The 21,308-nt window shown below is 39.3% G+C and overlaps 1 protein-coding gene and 1 pseudogene across 6 annotated transcripts in view; one reads left to right on the top strand and one right to left on the bottom strand.

The window, feature by feature from the left end:
• The window catches only part of CMAH (cytidine monophosphate-N-acetylneuraminic acid hydroxylase-like), a 374,208-nt gene that overhangs the window by 251,794 nt on the left and 101,106 nt on the right, over positions 1 to 21,308 (top strand). The gene's annotated exons all lie outside the window — the stretch shown is intronic.
• LOC129534184 (ubiquitin-conjugating enzyme E2 D2-like) lies at positions 16,691 to 21,168 on the bottom strand (annotated as a pseudogene).

Raw genomic sequence — 21,308 nt, 5'->3', positions numbered from 1 at the left:
ATTAGTCCTATGTCACACTTTAGTTTTGAGAATATTTTCTGTTGGTCTGGAGTTTGTCTATTTTTTTTTAGTGGTGTATTTTGATTAGGAGCAGCTTTTAATTTGGATAAAGTCCAATTTATCAATTTTTTGATAGTTATGGCCTTCTTTGTCTTTTCCAAGAAACTTTTGCCTACTCCCAAGCCATAAATACATTCTTCCAGAAGTTTCATAGTTTTATTCTTTGTTTAGACCTGTGATCCATTTTGAGTTGACTTTTGTGCAGGTGTGGGGTAAAGGTCAAGGTTCATTTGTTTTCCAATTTGGATTTTCAGTTGTTTCAGTACCATTTGATGAAAAGACTTCTTTTTGCATAAGATTGCTTTGATACTTTTGTTGTTGAAAATTAGTTGACCATATAAATACGAATCTACTTCTAAGCTCTGTTCTATTTATCTACTTGTCTGTTTTTTATGCTGGTACCACACTGTCTTGATTACCATACTTTATAGTAAATCATAGAGATAGATAGTACCAGCCCTTCAAGTTTGTTCTTCTTTTACAAGATGTATTTGGCTATTTTGGGTCCTTTTCATTTATGTGTAAATTTTAGAATCAGCTTGTCAATTTCTTTGAAAGCGCCTTTCAGGATTATGATTTGGGTTGCCATTGAATCTACAGGTAAATTTGAGGAGAACTGACATCTTAACAACATTAAGCCTTCCATCTATGAACAGATGTATTTCTCCATTTACTTCAGTTTTCTTCATTGTCCTTCAGCGATGTTTTACAGTTTTCAGTGTAGAGATCTTGCACATCCTTTGTTAAGTTTATTTTTAAACATCTAATTGTTTGATATTGAAAATAAAATTTATTTCAAATCATTTGCTGCTGGTATATAAAAACATAATTGCTTTTTATACTAACCTTGCATCTTGCAGCTTTGCGAAACTCATTTATTCTAATAGTTGTTTTGCTGATTACTTGGAATTTTCTACAATATTGATTAGAAGTGTTGAGAATAGACATCTTTGCTTTTTCTTTTTATCTTAGGGGAAAACATTTATTCCACCACTTCATATGATGTTAAATATAAGTATTTTGTAAATGTTCTTTATCAGATTGAGAAAGTTCCTTCCAATTCTAAACTTACTGAGACTTTTATAAAAATTCACAATAAAATAATAATGAATTTTGCCAAACGGCCTTTTCTGTACCTACTAAAATCATTTTTATTATCTCCTTTATTCTGTTAATATAGTGAATTTCATTTTTTTCAAACAATAAACTAAACTTGCTTCTCTAGGAAAATCTGCAACTGCTCTCAATGTATTCTTTTTAACATATTGCTAGGTTTGACTTGTTAATATATTAAGACTTTTTTCACCTATTTTTTGAGCAGTTTTGTTTTAGAATCCAAAAGCAATATATACTTACAGCAGGGGGGACCTTCAACCAATTTAAAAGTGAATCAATTAAATATAAAAGTTATTCCTTTCTATCCCATCCATCCTCTTAAAGAAATAATCACAATGAACAATTTGATGTGTATTCCTCTCACTTTTTAAATACATGCACAAATATATACAGTTTAAATTCTGCTTTTTCACATAACACTTCCTCATAACATTAAATATTCTCCAAAATATGTATTTTTAATATATTTAACTATTTTCCTATTGTTGGACATATAGGTCGCATATATTTATTCATTGAGACAGGGTCTCACTGTGTCACTCAGGCTGGAGTGCAATGGTGCGATTATGGTTCACTGAAGCCTTGAACTCCTGGGCTCAAGTAATCCTCCCACCTTAGGCTCCCCAGCAGCTGGGACCACAGGCACATGCCACCACATCTAGCTAATTTTTTGACTTTTTTGTAGAGATGGGGGTCTCACTTTGTTGCCCAGGTTGGTTTCAAACTCCTGGGCTCAAGAGATCCTCCCACCTTGGCCTCCCAAAGTGTTGGGATTACAGGTGTAATACTTAAATATAATTATCTCATAGATCAGAAGTCTCATTTCAGTCATTCTCCAAGATTTAATGTATGTATCATGTTAATTCTCTCATGCTAATGGTTTTTGTCCTTGGGGCTGTATTAGTTTTCTGTGGTTGCTGTGACAAATTACCACAAACTTGGCGATTTAAAACAATGTACATTTACTGGCCTACAATTTTTTAGGTAAGAAATCCAACATGTCTCTCACTGGACTAAAATCAAGGTGTTGGCAAGGCTGTATTACTTTCTAGAGATCCTAAGGGAATAATTCATTTCCTTGCCTTTCTAGCGTCTAGAGACTGCCCATACTCCTTGGATCATGGCCCTTCCTCTATTATCATAGCCAGCAATGAAGGGTCAAATCCATCTCACATGGCATCATTCCAATCTCCTGTTTTTCTTTCTCTTCCACTTTCATGGACCCTTGTGATTCCATTGGGCCCATCCAGACAATCCAGAATAATTTCCCTATCTTAAGGTCAGCTGATTAACAACTGTAATTCCCTGTTGCTATGTAACATAATATATTCGCAGGTTTCAGGGATTAGGATTAGGACATGGACATCTTTGTGGGACCATTATTCTGCCTGCCACAGGGGCTCATTTATGTTTAAAATGAAGGACAAAAGTGATTGGCGTAGGTAGTTGCAGTGACTTTCCTCAGTGGTCTGTAGATCTGTTTCCGTAACAGCAAGAAGAGAGCTGTTACATTGTGGGTTGGTGAGCCGGTGGGTTGGGCATGCTCATACACAAACTGCTCGGTAGGGAAAGGAGAAGGCACATGAGCAAGGGATGGCCCTGGTGGCCAGGGTAAGGATTTTACTTTGTGTGCTGAGGCATTCTAGACTATTTGGGTTTGGAAAATAAGTTTCAAACCACTGAGCTTGGCCAATAAGGTTTTTCATAATATAGCCCTTGCTTTCTTTTCAAGTCTCAATGAGTTATTTTTTCTAGCTTAAATGAGATACTAAATATCAAATACTTGGTATAAGGTAGATATATTAGTCAAGGTACTTAGTTATAAAAGCAAAAAACAAACCTACTTCAGTTAGTGTAAGCGCTAAGAAATTTGTTAAAGAATAGTAGAATCTTGAGGGCAGGACAACCATGCCAGGTGGAGGAGCAGGAACAATGTCCCAATTTATATTAAGGAAGGCTTCAGGGCCCGGACACAGGCCTGAACATGGGATGCAACTGCTGGGCTCTCAGCAAGTGCTGCCTCTGAAGGCTGAATGCTTCCTTTCCATCCGGTGAGAAATAATTCTTACCAGCACCTCCTTATTCATGTCACTCTTTTAATTTGATGACTTAGCTAGGTAGTTCTGATCAACAGAGTCCAGGTCCCATACCTATATGCCACTCACAAACAAGGTTAAATAGGTGAGTTTCTGACTTCTGTACTGGAGAGGCAGGGACTCCAATAGTAGGGAATTCCCAAAATATATGAAAGTTGTTAAAAAGCTGTTAGAAAACATGACAAATATTCCAATAGTAGGTAGTCAGTAAATAGTACCTCTCTTCTCCAGGGAGAAGAACATACTAGAATAGGTACATAAACATCCATTAACAGGTTAGATGAGTGAAGTTCACTATGAAATTTTATTGTGAAAACTTTCAAATACATACCAAGCTTCAACTTTTGTCAACTGATGGTCTACCTTGTTTTAGCTCTACCTGTACTCGTTCCTTCATTTTCCCTACCCCCACTGTTTTGAGGAAAATCTCAAACATTAAATATTTTTGTTCATAAATGTTAACATGCATCTCTAAAATGTGAAGATTGCTTATGAATTTTTGATTGTGGAGAAGTAACATGGCATAACCACATTTCTGAATTTAGATAAGGATTCATATTTTCCTTCAGGGCAGAAGTGTTGAACCAGTCCCCACTGTGTGGAAGATATAGTTAGTTCACATTCTTCAGGAGCTCACAACCCATTTATTCATTCATCCATGCATTCTTCCATGAAGCAGGAAAACAGGTAAGTAAGTACCGGCTACCTTTTCTACGCTGGGCTCAACACAGATGAATCAAAATATAGTCACTGTTCTTAGGAAATTTTGATGAAAAGCAGATAAAGGCCTAAAGCATTAAACAACAAAGCTGAATATAAACCATTAGTCAGTAAGCAATAGACAGATATGGTAAGGCAGCAGGTGAGTGATCACAAAATGAATTAAGAAATAGTAGACAAAATTCTCTACGTTTTTATAGAAGGTTTTTGATATGCTCATTCATAGTGTTCATTTTGCATTGCTATAAAGGAGTACCCGAGGCTGGCTAATTTATGAAGAAAAAAGGTTTAATTAGCTCACAGTTCTGCACACTGTTCAAGCATGGCACCTGCATCTATCTGCTCAGCTTCTGGTGAGGCTTCAGGAAGCTTTTACTCATGGCAGAAGATGATGGTGGAGCAGGCAGGTCCCATGGTGACAGAGAGAGCAAGAGAGGGAGGGAGGAATGCCATGCTATTTTAAACAACCAGCTCTTATGTGAACCGATAGAATGAGAACTCATTCATTACTGCAATCAGGGCACCACACCATTCATGAGGGATCTGTCCCCACGACCCAAACACCTTCCACTGGGCCCCACCTCCGACACTGGGGATCACATTTCAACATGAGATTTGGAAGGAACAAATATCCAAACCATATCAGTTACTCACAGGTAGAAATTACATGGGTACTTAAGATAATTGAGTATCTTTGTGGATTATTCAATCACAGAAATTTGAAACAAATTTTAGAACAGAGAAAAATTTGCCCAACATATTTGTTAAACTTTCCTGTCAGGGGATTACATCAAAGCACGTTCATCTCCTCAAACATATTGCTAATTTTTACTCAAATATGAAGTGGTATCTGAAATTATGTCAGTCTCTGAGGTTGTACTTGTAGATGTGCAACTTCAGTAATTTCCAAACCCAAAGAGGCACACATCTAACTCATAATGGCTATAACAAATGTGTACATGAGGAAGAAATACAGCCCTTTATGTTTATAAGTAAAACATGGATAAATATTACCAGAACTTAACTGAGTTTTTAAATTTTTTTAATTTCGTAAGTGTAGTCAGTCTTCGACTCCTCTGTTTTTATCATTTTCAGTAGAGATAGAATTGCAAACAAGGAAAGAATTCTATGGACTAGACAAGTTGGTCTAGTGCTTTGGGCAATAAGCTAATCCTCAAATTGCTTAACTGAGCATACTATGACATTCATCAGATAGCATATCTTAAATTGACACTGTGAAAGACACCTTGGGTGTGGGTGCTTGGTTGTATAAAGTTCTGTATTTCATGTAAAAAGCATGGGGTAAAAAGTTATCACCCTAAAAGTGAGGCTAGAATTTCTCAAGTATGGCAAATTAACATGAGAGGAACAGTATTTTCTGAGTGATCAGGCACATGGCTCGTTTCTTTTGAAACCTGCCATTCTAAGTACAAGTCATTGACTTGGAAATGGATATCAAAGAGAAGGTCATAATAGTGATGAAGAAGCTTACACTCAAATCTTTTTTAAAAACCTTCAACCAGTTACTGAAAATGAAACAAAATATCAAAGGTCTTCCTCTGCATGGGCAATCAAATAGGCACTGCTATCATCATGGGGAAACTGTTTCTTTGTGATATTTTGTGTCTAAACTTTCTTGTAAGATGCTCTGAAAAGTGAAAGGGATAAGAACTACAATGTCTTCGGCCAAGAAAAGTAGATTTGAAAGGGCTGTCTGGCCTATAAGTGGATGACACTTGGGCTCTGGAGGAAAATTGTTATTTACTGAAAAGAAATAACGTTGAGTGGCTTCACCATGTTTACTATGAAAACAGACTGGAGGCTGCTGATGTAATTATATTTTCATTGTGCACTTGACTCCTTATAATTGTTTGGAGGCTGTACAGAAAAGAGTTGGCCTAACAGGCCCAAGTGCTATTCTTTGACAGGCTTGATTATAAGGCTGGCATCTGCAAACTTAGGTTTTGGGAGGGTTCCCGTGATTAACTGGTAGAGTGGCTCACTGTACCTAAGCTATTTGAACAAACAATGTGGTTATACTGAACACGAGATTTTCTTCTGGAAATTTAAAGTTTGGGTATGTGCCAATCAGAGGATGCCTACATAACTAGCCCCCAGTAAAATCCCTGAGTGCTGAGTCTCTCCTGGTTGGTAATATTTCACATGTGTGCTTTCAACTTGTTGTCAGGGGAATTACGCACATCCCATGTAACTCTGTTGGGAGAGGACTCTGGAAACTCATGCCTAGTTTCCCCCTTGCTTTGCCCCATGTGCCTTTTTTCCTTTGCTGATTCTGCCTTGTATCATTTCACTGCAATAAGTCATGGATGTGAGTATGACTATGGGCCGAATCCCTCAAACAAATCATGGGACCCTGCATGGTCTTGGGAACTCCTTACACAGTGGCTCTAAAGAGAAATATGAGAGGATTATGGCCTTGGATTTTGGAATATTGCCTTTTTTGTACATTTGTTATATTTAGTAGGGTAGAGTCAGTATGCTATAGAGCAAACTTGTCTAATCTGTGGCCCACAGGCCACAGGCGGCCCAGGACAGCTTTGAATATGGCTCAAGACAAATTCATAAACTTTCTTAAAACATTATGACATTATGAGATTTTCTTGCAATTTTTTTTTTTTTTTTTTTTTTTAGCTCATCAGCTACTGTTAGTATTCATGTATTTTATGTGTGGCCCCAGGCAATTCTTACGTTGTGGCCCAGGAAAGCCAAGAAATTGGACACCTGTGCATAAAGGGTGAAGTTGTGGGCCATGGCATGAAAGAGACCAAGGTTTGAATCCTAGCTGTGACTTAAGCAAGCGACTTTGACACTCTAAGCTTCAGTTTCCTTACATGTAAAATGTAGACAGTGGTATTTATTCTGGAGATTAAATGGGATAAAACTTACGTCTGTGTCTGTCATATAGTCATAGTTCAATATTGTGAATTGAGGAAGACTATTGAGGTGTATCTTCAAATATTCTGCCAATGGATAACATTGTATCTGTGGTAGAGTCAATTCCAAATTATTTTTGATATTGGAGAAAGATTGAAGACAGAAGGAAAATCATTTATATAATACTTTAAATTTACATAATATTTCATCATAGAAGTATCTTTTTTCACATTATAAAGCTAATATACACTTATAATAAAAGCATTTAAATGATACAAAAATGTAAAAAGTAGAAAGTGTAATTCCTCCAGAATTTTACATCCTCCCTCCAAGATTTGGTGGTTATTCTTTGAGATTTCTTTCTGTGTATCTAGAAACATTGTTTTTAGGCAAAAATAGATCACATTATTCATACTATTTAATTTTTTATTCACCAATATATCGAGGCATTTGGCATTTTCACATTGTTATGGATAGAGTGACCTAATTATTTTTAAATGTGGCATAGTTTCGTATACGTTGGGCATAGGGTAGTCTGTTTAGCCAAGCTCCTTGGTGGACCTTTGAGTTAGCTCCAATCTGAAGTCACCATAAACAATATTACAGTAAATAAACTCTACATTTTAGAAAACAGTTGCTACTCTCTCTATTCTTTGAGAAGAAATAATAATAGCATTTTAAAAAAGGCCTGGATAGTTTTTCTTAATGAAGTTGCAAGATATGCTTATTTAACCTGAAGACATGGGCTGAGGGATGCTGAATCACTTCAACACTTGCAACTATGGCAGCTTCAGGACATAGATGAGCTTAGACTACCAACCAAAGAAAACTAAAATGAAAAAACTGTGTTCAGTGTACACTGCTCAGGTGATGGGTGTGCCAAAATCTCAGAAATCACCACTAAAGAACATATTCACGTAACCAAACACCACCTGTTCCCCAAAGAGCTATTGAAATAAATAGGGTGGGCGTAGGTGGCTCAAGCCTGTAATCTTAGCACTTTGGGAAGCCGACGTGGTTGGATCACTTGAGGTCAGGAGTTTAAGACCAGCCTGACCAACATGTTGAAACCCTCTTTCTACTAAAAATACAAATAATAGCTGGGCGTGGTGGTGTACGCCTGTAATGCCAGCTACTCAGGTCGTTGGGACATGAGAATCACTTGAACTCAGAGGCTGTGCACTCCAACGCAACTGCACTCCAGCCTGGGTGATAGAGTAAGATGCTATCTCAAAAAAAATAAATAAATGGAAAGAAAAAGCTGTGTTCAAACTTCAAACTGAGACTATAAAAGTTTGGGCAGTTACTGTAATCTCCTTAAAAATTTGGCCAGAATGTACAGACCACATTTGGATCCTGATTTGATCCAGAAATAGATGAGACAATTGGGAAAACTTGACCATAGACTTGATATTTGAGGATAGGAAATAATTTTTAATAAATGTGTTAGGTTTGGTAGTGACATTATGGTTATCGATCTTCAGAGTCCTTGTATTTTAGAGAAACATAATAAAATATTGCAGGATAAAATCATATGTCTGGGGTTGGCTTTAGAATCATCCAACTAAGGAGAACAAAGTTGTGTGAGGTTGCGTGCATGGATGTGAGGGTGTGTGGGCAGAGATGAATTGTTGAAGCTGGCTCAAGGAGTTTCATTATATAATACTCTCAACATTTGTATATTGTGAAAATTTTCATAATAAGTTGAAAAGGAAGAAAAAAACCAACTTAGTTTCAACGGCTAATTCTTTCTACTGGGGCGGAGAGAGGTCATGAAAATGCCAGAGGGAAAAGGGTGTTTTTTTTTCCAGGGCTGACTAGTCTTAGTAATGGATTTTCACTCCTGGCCTTAGTCCAGGGGTGCAGAGCTTTGGATTCTTAAGGTCACGGACTCATCAGAAGAAAATAAAACGAGGACATAAGTTTTTAATTTTAAAAATTTTAAAAAAATTGTTTTTAAGACACTGAGAGCACTAACTTTGAAAATTTAAGAAATTAAGAGAGAAATCACAGGATTTGAATCACTAAGTAATTGTGATAATAAGTTGATGTCTTTGAGTAAAAAAACGTTTTTTTTTCTTTCTTTCTTTTTTTTTTTTTTGGCTGCTTGGCATTCACTATCTCTTTCTAATAGCACTGCCAGTTTCCAAACACATCCGCCCTATCATGTACAGCCTTCATGGGAGAGGAAATCCAGTGGTCTGCCTCTTACTTCATAAGCTCCTTCTTCTCATGACCTGGCCAAGGGAGGTCACTGAGATTTTCACAAAAGGTTTACCCTAGCAGTGACCTCCTTGACCAGACTGTTCCTGCTGGGAAACCAATCCTTTGGCTCTCACTTTCTAGTCCTTAGAGCTACCCTGGATCCTGCCAATCTCCAAGGCCCGTTCTCTTAGCTTGCCTACATGATTCTCATTGATACCAAGTTTCTTACGCTAACCTGTCTTTTGCTGGAAGTAGCCAGAGTTGGATTTTTGCCATTAGTGAGCAAAAAGTTTATTCCTCTGTTGTGAGTTAAGGTCAATTAAACGCTACTAGAGAAAGAGGCTGTCAGCCAGAAAGAGGAATAGAATGATTAAGGGAGCAGCTGGAGAAAGAGCAAAGAAGGGGTTTGTGGGAGCAAAATTCAGCAGAAAGCTATAATAGATGAGGCACTGGAGAAAGACAGGAAGACCATTTGTTTTTGCCTATCCTTTCTCTGCCTCTTAACAAGAACCAGATTCCCCTCCACCACCTTACCCCAATTCCTCCCAAAGACCTTTGTTGCTCTTCTTCAGATCCTACCCCTCCCACTCAAAGCTGCAAACTGTCCAGGGCCAATCAGTAGCTTCACAGGCGCATTCTATTCCTGTACTTCCCCACCCAGCCAACCAGGAGCCTCATCTCGGCTAACTTGCCATGTACCCCAACCCTGCCAACTCCCTGCCCAACAGGGAGGGGCTGAATTTCCATCACTCTTGGCACATTTATCCACACTATCTGCTGTTATCTTAGACCTACTTTGCCCCTTTTTGTCTCTGATAATCATCATAGGTTGAAATTCTCTGAGGATGACGTGAATAGAAAATTAAAACTTGTATCTTTTCACAGAAACTCTTTTGTTTTAGAACTAGTCAAGGGTGGTTTTTGGAGGAGACAATGTCAGTCAACTTAACAAGAACCCACAACCTTTGAACCAACTCAGAAATGCCCTTTCAAAAATATAGCATAGGTCTTTAATGTAATTTCTTTTTAAGTAAACATGAATTTAAACAGCCAAGCAAATGTAGACCCTATTAAAATAATGTCCTCAGAGGCTACCAGGTTATTCTAACTATGCTGCCGTTTCTTCTCATATTTTTGAAACTCATTTCTGGTCATTTCTTTTAGCATCTAAAGCCTGATTTTTCTCATTCAATGAATATGTTCTGAGTGTCTAGCATGTTACAAACTTTGGGCCAGGGACTGGTGAAGAAGAGGTTATGGTTTTTAAACTCCGAGTCTCAGAAAGGGCACAGATACAAAAGCACTTATAAAAAGCAAGAGATCCAGATAATGAATTTCTAAATAATCAAGTGCTGTTAGGACTGTCTACAGTTTGAAGGAAATTCTTTACAGCATCCAAAAGTAAGCAAATTGACTTTTTTTTTTTTTGGAGACAGAGTCTTACTCTGTTGCCCAGGCTGGAGTGCAGTGGCATGATCTCAGCTCACTGGGACTACAGGTGTGTGCCACCACACCTGGCTAATTTTTTTTGTGTGTTTTTAGTAGAAACAGGGCTTCACCATGTTGGCCAGGCTGCTCCTGAACTCCTGACATCAAGTGATCCACTCGCCTTGGCCTCCCAAAGTGCCAGGATTACAGATATGAGCCGCCACACCCGGCCTCAAATTGACATCTATCCTCTAGCACCTAGATTGTGGTTTCCAGACACCTTTTCCAACAAGAGGAACCAAAACTTCTAGGAGAAATAGCTGATTCAAGGTGTTGGACACAAAATATACAAGAAGAACATGGAATATCTTGTTATATGAGAGGCAAGGAAATATCAAATACTATTGGGGTCATCTCAAAATGACTCACAAGGGCCAGCTTGAAAAGCTTCCTACTTACCACTTCGCACCTGTTAGAACAGCTATTATCAACAAGATGAAAGATAACAATGTTGGTGAGGATATAGAAGAAAGGGAACCCTTAAATTGCTGGTGAAAGTATAAAATAGCACTGCTGCTATAGAAAACACTATGAAGTTTCCCCCCAAAATTTAAAATAGAACTATCATATGACCCAGTAATCCCATTAATGGGTATATATCCAAAGGAATTGAAGTGAGTGTGTCAGAGATATTTGAAAAGAGAATATCTGCACTCCCATGTTTATTGCAGCATTAATCACAATAGCCAAGATACGGAATCAACCTCAATCTATCGTGAATAAAAGGATAAGGAAAATGTGTATATACACACAATGGAATACTATTCAGCCTTAAAAAAGAAGGAAATGCTGTCATTTGTGACAACATAGATGAAACTAGAGGACATTATATTAAATGAAATAAGCCAGCACAAAAAGACAAATACTGCATGATCGCATTTATATGTATGTCTTAGTCTGTTTGATATTGGTATAATAAAATATCACAGACTGGTAATTTTTCAACAGGAATGTATTTCTCATAGTTCTGGAGGCTGGGAAGTTCAAGAAAAAGACACTGGCAGGTTTGATACATGGTGAGGACCCAATCTCTGCTTCCAAAATGGCAACTAGTTGCTGCATCCTTTGGAGGGGAAGAACACTGTGTCCTCACATGGCAGAAGAGCATAGCAGCAAGAGGACTCTCCCTTCAACCTTGAGGCCTTTTAAAAGTGTGCGAATTCCATTCATGAGGGTAGAGCCCTCATGACTGAATCACCTTCCAAAGGCCACAGCTCTTAATACTTTTGCATGGGGATTAAGTTTCAACATGAATTTTGGAGGGAACACCATCTTTCAACATAGCAATTGTAAGATTTAAAAAAGTCAAACTCATCAAGGCAGAAAATAGAGTGATGGTTACCAAAGGCTGGGAGATGGGCGAATTGGGAAGATGTTAGTCAAAGGATACAAAATTTCAGTTGGACAGGAGGAATAAATTCAAGAAATCTATTGTCCATTGTGTTCACTATAGTTAACATATTGTATACTTGAAAATTGCTGAGATCAAATTTTAAGTGTTCTCACCACAAAAAAAGTATGTGGGGTAATATATATGTTAATTAGCTCTATTCAGCCATTCCACAATGTATGCGTATATCAAAACATCATGTATACTCTAAATATACACACTTTATTTGCCAGTTAAAAAATAGGCTTCTCACTGACCAAAATGGGATGATATGAGCACTAATACAAGTAATGAGTGGATTCAAACTCATCAAATATGTTTAACGCAATGTGTTCATAATGTAACTAAAATTAGAGGGTCCTAGGAAACCAACTCCTTATTTTGAAAAATAATTAAAGAAAAATATTATGTATTCTTTTCTTTGCAAACTGTACAACTGGGTAAGCAAGTTGTAGGTAAAGAGAAATTTATCTTACCAAAGGATTATAGTTAATGTATGAAAAAGAAGTGATAGAGTTTTGCCCTTTTGCAAGCCCCTGATGAAATGATAAGTCATAGAATTGAACATTAATGGTTGGTAACATCAAACACAAAAAGACAGAATCTGACATCCTGGTCATCCTGATAAATGCCAAACTACCATTTGGCTGCCTCTAGGGACAGATGTCAGAGATGGAGCAAGAGAGATTTGACTTTACCTTAAATACCCTCTCTTTTTTTTTTTTTTTTTTGAGACAGGGTCTTGCCCTATTGCCCAGGTTAGAGTGCAGTGCTTTTTTCCATGCTAAGTTATTGTATTATTTTTTCTCAATTAAAATTTTGTTTCCATTTGTAAAAATAATACAATATTTTAGGAAATTTATAAAAATACGGGAGAGTTTAAAGGTTTAAATATACATCTTAGAAGGAATGACATTCACTGAACTTTTTTTTCCCTAGAGGCCAGGGTAGAAAGCAGGCAATGTAATGAATAATCAATATTTATTAAATGCCCTCTTTGTTTTTGTGACCTCTATCTTCAAATAGATTACCCCAGCCAGAAGGTTATTTATTCATTCAGTTTAGCTGATACGGGTGGCAATATAGTATGATAATAAGGGTTTTGCATTCTATTTACTGCAAACCACATAGAAAGCATTTGTAGGGCAACTACTATGTTTGTAGTAAGGTGCTGTAGGGAAGATTATGGTCATAACAACCATTCCTTCAACAAATACTTAAAGTGTGCCTACTAGAAGCCAGCCATCATTGTAAGCACTGTGGATACAGAGGTAAATGTGGCAAAATTCCTTCTCATGTGGAGCTTATGATACAATGGGACAGCGCGGTGCAGTGGCTCATGCCTGTAATCCCAGTACTTTGGGAGGCTGAGGCGGGTGGATCACCTGAGGTTGGGAGTTCGAGATCAGCCTGGGCCAACATAGTGAAACACTGTCTCTATTAAAAATGCAAAAATTAGCTGGGTGTGTTGGCATATGTCTGTAATCCTGGTTACTTGGGAGACTGAGGCAAGAGAATCACTTGAACCTGGGAGGCAGAGGCTGCGGTGAGTCGAAGTCGTGCCATTGCACTCCAGCCTGGGCAACAAGAGTGAGACTTTGTCTCAAAAAAAAAAAAAAATACAGTGGGACAGAGAGATAATACACCCATCTACCATGCACACAATATAATGTCAGATACTGGTTTAAAAAAAAACTGAAGAAAAAACAGAGTATATGGATATAGGGCTGTTATCACATACTTAAGCTTATCATGTAGCAAGTGCAGTACTTAGAAGCTTTATATCCATAACCTCATTTAAACCCCACAACCTACATAGAGTAGGAGTCATTATTTCTCTGTTGCAGATGTGGAAAAGAGGCTTTAAGAGGTGAAGTTCATATATCAAGTAAATGGAAGAGGTGTTGTATTTAAGAGCCTCTCCCTCTCTCTTCCCCCAATTCCCTCTAGGTCTCTCTCCTTTTCTCTCTCTCTCCCTCTTCTTCTCCCTCTCAATTTCAAAACTTAAGGTATTATTCAGTATGACGGAGGCACAGTAGAAAGATGGAAGGTCATGTTAATACATAAAGAATGACCTCATTCTCAGTAACAATGGTCTTGTTATATAATCTGTCTGTCTCACTTTCCTCTTCTGCAGGATAATACCCACTACATAAAGTTTTAGGATGACATGAGAAAATATGCATAAATCAGAAGGAACATACCTCTTGTCAAAAGTCCTCAGTACATATTATATCGCTAAATATAATTGATGGGCATGTGGTGAAGAGACTGATAAATAATTGGGAGTTGGGGTACTTTCTAAGAGGTGCAGGTGGGACCTGATACACAAAGCATAAGTATATGGAGTAGATTGGGAGGGGCCTCAGTGTTTGGAGAAGGATTGGGAGGACATCAAAGCAAACCTTTGGTAGACTGTGTGAAGAAAGATAGCACCTTGATATTCAATAAAACTGTTTTCCAAAGTCAACAGCCATGAGTATTGTAGGTTGCTTTTTGGATCAATGAGAAGAATCTCAACTGTTGCTTCAATAGTGGTTCCTCAAATTGCCTGATAATCAAACTTATCTGGGAAACTTCTTACAAAGACACATTCAAAGTTCTGTGTCCTCCAAGGTGGAAATTTCCATGGTGGTATAAAAGGAACAAAACCATTTGTTCACTGCGATAACCCCAAAACCTAGAGCAGTGCCTGGCATGTGTAGGATATTCAACTAGTGCTTGTTGACTGAATCTCCTTTATTTTTTCCTCCTTCCTATCTTCCTTTTGTTTTCCCCAAACACATAGGACATTCCCCTAACATATGTGAAATGCTCTGTGACTCTGTCCTGCATCTTCCCAGGGGTGGATTCTGTGTGGAGAAAAACGTCACTTTGTCTTTGATGGGATTTAAGGGGGCATGATCAGGCCTGCTTGCTTCAAACTCTTCCTCACTCTGTTTGCTAGCATACCAGCAATGTCCACACGGCAGCTATTCCGTGTTGAGATCATGCATTTCCTGAAAACCCCTACTGCTACTACATAATGCATTGCACTGAGAAGGAGAGTGACTGGGTGAAATCACTTTAACTCTCAGCTTCTCACTCATTTGCGCTGGTTAGGCTATGAGAAGGCTTGCTGCCACTTTGAGTAGCAGAGGGGCCAGGTCCTGAAAGAATGAGACAGGGCAGTATTGATGGGAAAGAGCAGGAAGGAAAAGTCCCAGGGCTTAGGGGTGGCAAGCTAGGAGGAGTACCCAGAAAGATGGCTGGTGTGGAGGAAGCTCTTGGGGGATGGTGGCATTTGATGAGCCTGAGAGGTGTTCCCACTTAAGAGAGACTTTTCCTGAGCAACACTTTGAGTCAGGTTGGTAGGGTGTTATTAATGGCTCCAAGTGCTTGGTACATAGTTGACTCACCTGCTGAAACACTTGCTGAGTTAGCGGTTCAATTTCACAGATGTTTTTAAGTCTTGGGTATGCAGAGACTGAGCTCTGTGTGACTGTCACAGAGCCTGACATTCCCAGAAGACAGATTCACAAGTTTTCACCCTTTCTAGCACTATGTGAGCTCTGATGATTGTTTCCTCACGTTAATTTAGTGGTTCTTCCCCTGACCTTGGGCATTTTCCCACACACATGCACTGATCAGCACTTAGCTGAATGTTTGAGGGGGACCTTCTGTAGGTCTTCAAGTTTTCCCAGGGCAGCTCTCATGTCTTTGGTGCTCTGCCCTAGGCACTCTAGCCACCTTACTCTCCAGACTCTCAGCTGTCTCCTCAGTTCCAGGATACCTCCACAAAGGTGCCTCTTCCTTGCCCTGTGACCTGAAAAAACTTCCTCCAAATAGTATACTGGGGCAATCACTGGCTCACATCATTTATTTCCTGTTTCTTGGAGATCACCATTCTTCATTGTCTAATTTGTTCTAAGACTCACTGTTTCACGTATTTGTCTTTTTGTTGTTGTTGTTTCAGAGAGGAGGATAAATCTGGTGTTTCTTACTGCATTTTGGCCAGAAATGGAAATACATGAGTTATTCTTAATGCTTTTGTTTCCTACTCACTTTTGGTTTTAATTTACATTTCTCCAATGACTAATGATGTTGGATACTTTTTTATATGTGCCCATTGGCCATGTGTATATCTTTTATGATGAAATGTCTATTCAAATCTTTGGCCTGTTTTTTAAAAACTTGTGTTGCTTATATTTTTATTCTTGAGTTGTAGGAATTCTTTGTATATCTCCCACCTTTTAAAATATGTAATCAGTTTAGTAATCAATTTATTATACAGACTAGCTCCAGGGAGCAATTAGATTTTTAAATCTACACAAGTATTTCTATTAAATGGATTTTCACCCTTATGTACACTTAGACCTAAGTGATTAAGAGCATAAGAAAAATAAGAGCTAGTTTGGGCAGACACCGAGCTAGCTGCAAGAATGTTTTTTTTCATACCCCAGTGGCACTGGAACCACAGCAAGACAGAACTGTTTACTCCCCTGGAAAGGGGGCTGAAGCCAGGGAGCCAAGTGGTCTCACTCAGTGGGTCCCATTCCCATGGAGCCCAGCAAGCTAAGAACCATTGGCTTGAAATTCTCACTGCCAGCACAGCAGTCTGAAGTTGACCTGGGAAGATCGAGCTTGTTGGGAGGAGGGGCATCAGCCATTACTGAGGCTTAAGTAGGCAGTTTTCCCCTGACAGTGCTAAGGAGATCTGGAAGTTCGGACTGCACAGAACTCAGCACAGCACAGCAAAGCGGCTGTGGCCACACTGCTTCTCTAGATTCCTCTTCACTGGGCAGGGCATCTCTAAAAGGCAGAAGCCCCAGTCAGGGACTTATAGATAAAGCTCCCATCTCCCCTGGGACAGAGCACCTGGGAGAAGGGGTGGCTGTGGGCACAGCTTCAGCAGACTTAAACGTTCCTACCTGCCGGCTCTGAACAGAGCAGCGAATCTCCCAGCACAGCTCTTGAGCTCTGCTAAGAGACAGACTGCCTCCTCAAGTGGGTCCTGACCCCCATGCCTCCTGACTGGGAGAGACCTCCCAACAGGGGTCAACAGGCATCTCTGCCTGTTGCAGGAGAGCTCTGGCTGGCATCAGGATGGGGCACCTCTGGGACGAAGCTTCCAGAGGAAGGAGCAGGCAGCAATCTTTGCTGTTCTGCAGCCTCCACTAGTGATACCCAGGCAAATATAGGGTCTGGAGTGGACCTCCAGCAAATGGCAGCAGATCTGCAGCAGAGGGGCCTGACTGTTAGAAGGAAAACTAACAAACAGAAAGCAACAACATCAAGATCAACAAAAAGGACCCCCACACAGAAACCCAATCCAAAGGTCATCAGCCTCAAAGGTCAAAGGTAGATAAATCCACGAAGATGAGGAAAAACCAGCACAAAAACACTGAAAATTCCCAAAACCAGAATGCCTCATCTCCTCCAAATGATCGCAACTCCTCCAGAAAGGGCACAAAACTGGACAGAGAATGAGTTTGATGAACTGACAGAAGTAGGCTTCAGAAGGTGGGTAATAACAAATGCCTCTGAGCTAAAGAAGCGTGTTCTAATCCAATGCAAGGAAGCTAAGAACCTTGACAAAAGGTTACAGGAACTGCTAACTAGAATAATCAGTTTAGAGAGGAACATAAATGACCTGATGGAGCTGAAAAGCACAGCATGAGAACTTCATGAACCATACACAAGTATCAATAGCTGAATTCATCAAGGGGAAGAAAGGATATCAGAGATTGAAGATCAAGTTAGTGAAATAAGGCGTGAAGACAAGATTAGAGAAAAAACAAAAAGGAACAAACAAAGCCTCCAAAAAATAAGGGACTATGTGAAAAGACCAAACCTATGATTATTTGGAGTTCCTGAAAGTGACAGGGAGAATGGAACCAAGTTGGAAAACACTCTTCAGTATATTATCCAGGAGAACTTCCCCAACCTAGCAAGACAGGCCAACAATCAAATTCAGGAAATACGGAGAACACCACTAAGATACTACTTGAGAAGAGCAACCTCAAGGCACACAATTGCAGATTCTCCAACGTTGAAACGAAGGAAAAAATGTTAAGGGTAGCCAGAGAGAAAGGTCAAGTAACCTACAAAGGGAAGCCCATCAGACTAACAGCAAATCTCTCTGCATAAACCCTACAAACCAGAAGATAGGGGCCAATATTCAACATTCTGAAAGAATTTTCAATCCAGAATTTCATATCCAGTCAAACTAAGCTTCATAAGTGAAGGAGAAATAAAATCCTTTCCAGACAAGCAAATGCTGAGGGATTTTGTCACCACCAGAAGAGCTCCTGAAGGAAGCACTAAATATGGAAAGGAAAAACCAGTACCAGCCACTGCAAAAACACACCAAAATGTAAAGACCAATGACACTATGAAGAAATTGCATCAACTAATGTGCAAAATAACCAGCTAGCATCATGATGACAGGATCAGATTTACCCATAACAATATTAACCTTAAATGTAAATGGGCTAAATGCCCTAATTAAAAGACACAGACTGGCAATTGGATAAGCAGTTAAGACCTATTGGTGTGCTGTATTCAGGAGACCCATCTCACATGCAAAGACACACATAGGCTCAAAATAAAGGGATGGAGGAATATTTACTAAGCAAATGGAAAGCAAAACAAAGCAGGGGTTGCAATCCTAGTCTCTGATAAAACAGACTTTAAACCAACAAAGATCAAAAAGGACAACAAAGGGCATTACATAATGGTAAAGGGATCAATGCAACAAGAAGAGCTAACTATCCTAAATATATATGCACTCAATACAGGAGCACCTAGATTTATAAAACAAGTTCTTAGAGACCTACAAAGAGATGTAGACTCCCACACAATAAGAGTAGGAGACTTTAACACCCCACTGTCAATATTACATCAACGAGACAGAAAATTAACAAGGATATTCAGGACTTGAACTCAGTTCTGGACCAAGTGGACCTAATAGACATCTACAGAACTCTGTACCCCAAATCAACAGAATATTCATTCTTCTCAGCACCACATTGCACTTATTCTAAAATCGACCACATAATTGGAAGTAAAACACTCCTCAGCAAATGCAAAAGAATGGAAATCGTAAGTCTCTCAGACTCAAATTAGAACGTAAGATTAAGAAACTCACTGAAAACCGCACAACTACATGGAAACTGAACAACTTGCTGTTGAATGACTACTGGGTACATAACGAAATGTAGGCAGAAATAAATGAAACCAATGAGAACAAACACACAACATACCAGAATCTCTGGGACATAGCTAAAGCAGTGTTAAGGAAATTTATAGCACTAAATGCCCAAAAGAGAAAGCAGGAAAGATCTAAAATCAACACCCTAACATCACAAAAGAACTAGAGAAGCAAGAGCAAGCAAATTCAAAAGCTAGCAGGAGACAAGAAATAACTAAGATCAGAACAGAGCTGAGGGAGATAGAGACACACAAAACCCTTGAAAAAAATCAATGAATCCAGGAGCTGGTTTTTTGAAAAGATTAACAAAATAGTTAGACCAATAGCTAGATTAATAAAGGAGAAAAGAGAGAAGAGTCAAATAGACACAATAAGAAATGATAAAGAGGATATCACCAGTGATCCCAAAGAAATACAAACTACTGTCAGAGTACTATAAACACCTCTACGCAAATAAACTAGACATCTAGAAGAAATGGATAAATTCGTGGACACATACACCCTCCCAAGACTAAACCAGGAAGAAGCCAAATCCCTGAATAGACCAATAACAAGTTCTGAAATTGAGGCAGTAATTAATAGCCTATCAACCATAAAAGCTCATGACCAGATGGATTCACAGCCGAATTCTACCAGAGGTACAAAGAGGAGCAGGTACCATTCCTTCTGAAACTATTCCAAACAACAGAAAAACCCATCACATTTGATGTACTAATAGCTCCAATCCATATAAATGTTGTCCAGTTAAACTTAGACCTTAAAATACAGGATGTGGGTAGAGTTTAATCTGGTTGGTCATAATTTTTACCTAAGATGTAGCTCCTTTGCAATAAAATGAATACAGAAACAACTTCAGTTCACTTTGCTTTTCATAACTGTCTTGATTAGAGATGAATTCTACTGAAAAACAATCTCCTACAGGTGAGTAGAGCTTTTCTCTCACATCTAAGCACACATCATACCCACCACACCTCACTGTTATCCAAATTTAAGTCAATGAGGAAAGCTTTTAGTCTCACACCTAGGCTATGCCTGTAGAACTGGCTTGTCACACACACACTTCTCTGCTAGGAGGCAATGTTGGTACAGAAGTACAGTATTTCTAGTCTGTTGTTCCAAGTATGTACAACATGCAGCATTGCTGTATCAGGTTGTATGTACAGGGCAGGGTGAGGTGTATACTCATAGAAGGCACTAAAATGGAAATCAAAAGAACTTGCTCTTTTTTTTTTTTGAGACTGGGCCTTGCTCTGTCACCCAGGCTAGAGTGCAGTGGTACTATCATGACTCACTGCAGCCTTGAATTCCTGGGCTCAAGGTACCTCCCACTTCAGCATCCTGAGTAGCTGAGACCAAAGGCACATGCCGTTATGCCTGGCTAATTTGTTAATTTTTTTGTAGAGACAGCGTCTCACTATGTTGTCCAGGCCAGTTTTGAACTCCTGGGCTCAAGCAATCCTCCTGCTTCAGCCTCCCAAAGTGTTGGGATTACAGGTGTCAGCCATTATGCCCAGCCTAAAAGGACTTTCTCTTTCAGAGTGCCCCTGTCTTTATTTGTAGAGGTTATTCAATTTCTTTAATTACCTGGCATACTTTGAGTCCATCCCTGAGCTATTCTGCTATACTTTTCTCTATCCTTTCTGTAGATCTCAGCAACCTCATTCACTAGAAGATCATGTGGATTGGAATCATACAATGGGGAACAAATGGAAAAGAGTACTTTTGAAATAGTGCTGGAGACCACTGTGACCACAGAATGTCAAGACATGTGCTGCCATTACTGTTACTATTTGGAAAATACATTCTTGTAAATGCAACCTTAGGGGGTTTAAGGGGGAAGTCTGTTGGGAAACAAATTGCAAGAAAAATATTACACCCTGATTGGGACTGTCATTTTGCCTCTTATTGCAGCTTGCCAGTCAGACATGCCATCTCCAACAGGACCGGCTGTACACTGTGCTGGGCGGGGGTGGGTCCCGTGCCAGGTCATTCAATTCCTTGTGAGTTCTCTTTGGAGCTTCGGTGGGAGGCAAGTGGTGCTCCCTCCAACCCCTGGGGCCAGGACGAGGACAGGGAAGGGGTGGGCGAGGGCGTCTGAGGCCGCCTCATGATCACCCACCAGCGGGAGAAAATGGGGTGTTGGGGT

Source organism: Gorilla gorilla, chromosome 5, assembly GCF_029281585.2.
Source record: "Gorilla gorilla gorilla isolate KB3781 chromosome 5, NHGRI_mGorGor1-v2.1_pri, whole genome shotgun sequence".
In the NCBI taxonomy this organism is placed as follows: Eukaryota; Metazoa; Chordata; class Mammalia; order Primates; family Hominidae; genus Gorilla; species Gorilla gorilla.
The sequence above is the reverse complement of the archived record's forward strand: the minus strand, read 5'-3'. Positions and strand labels throughout refer to the sequence as shown.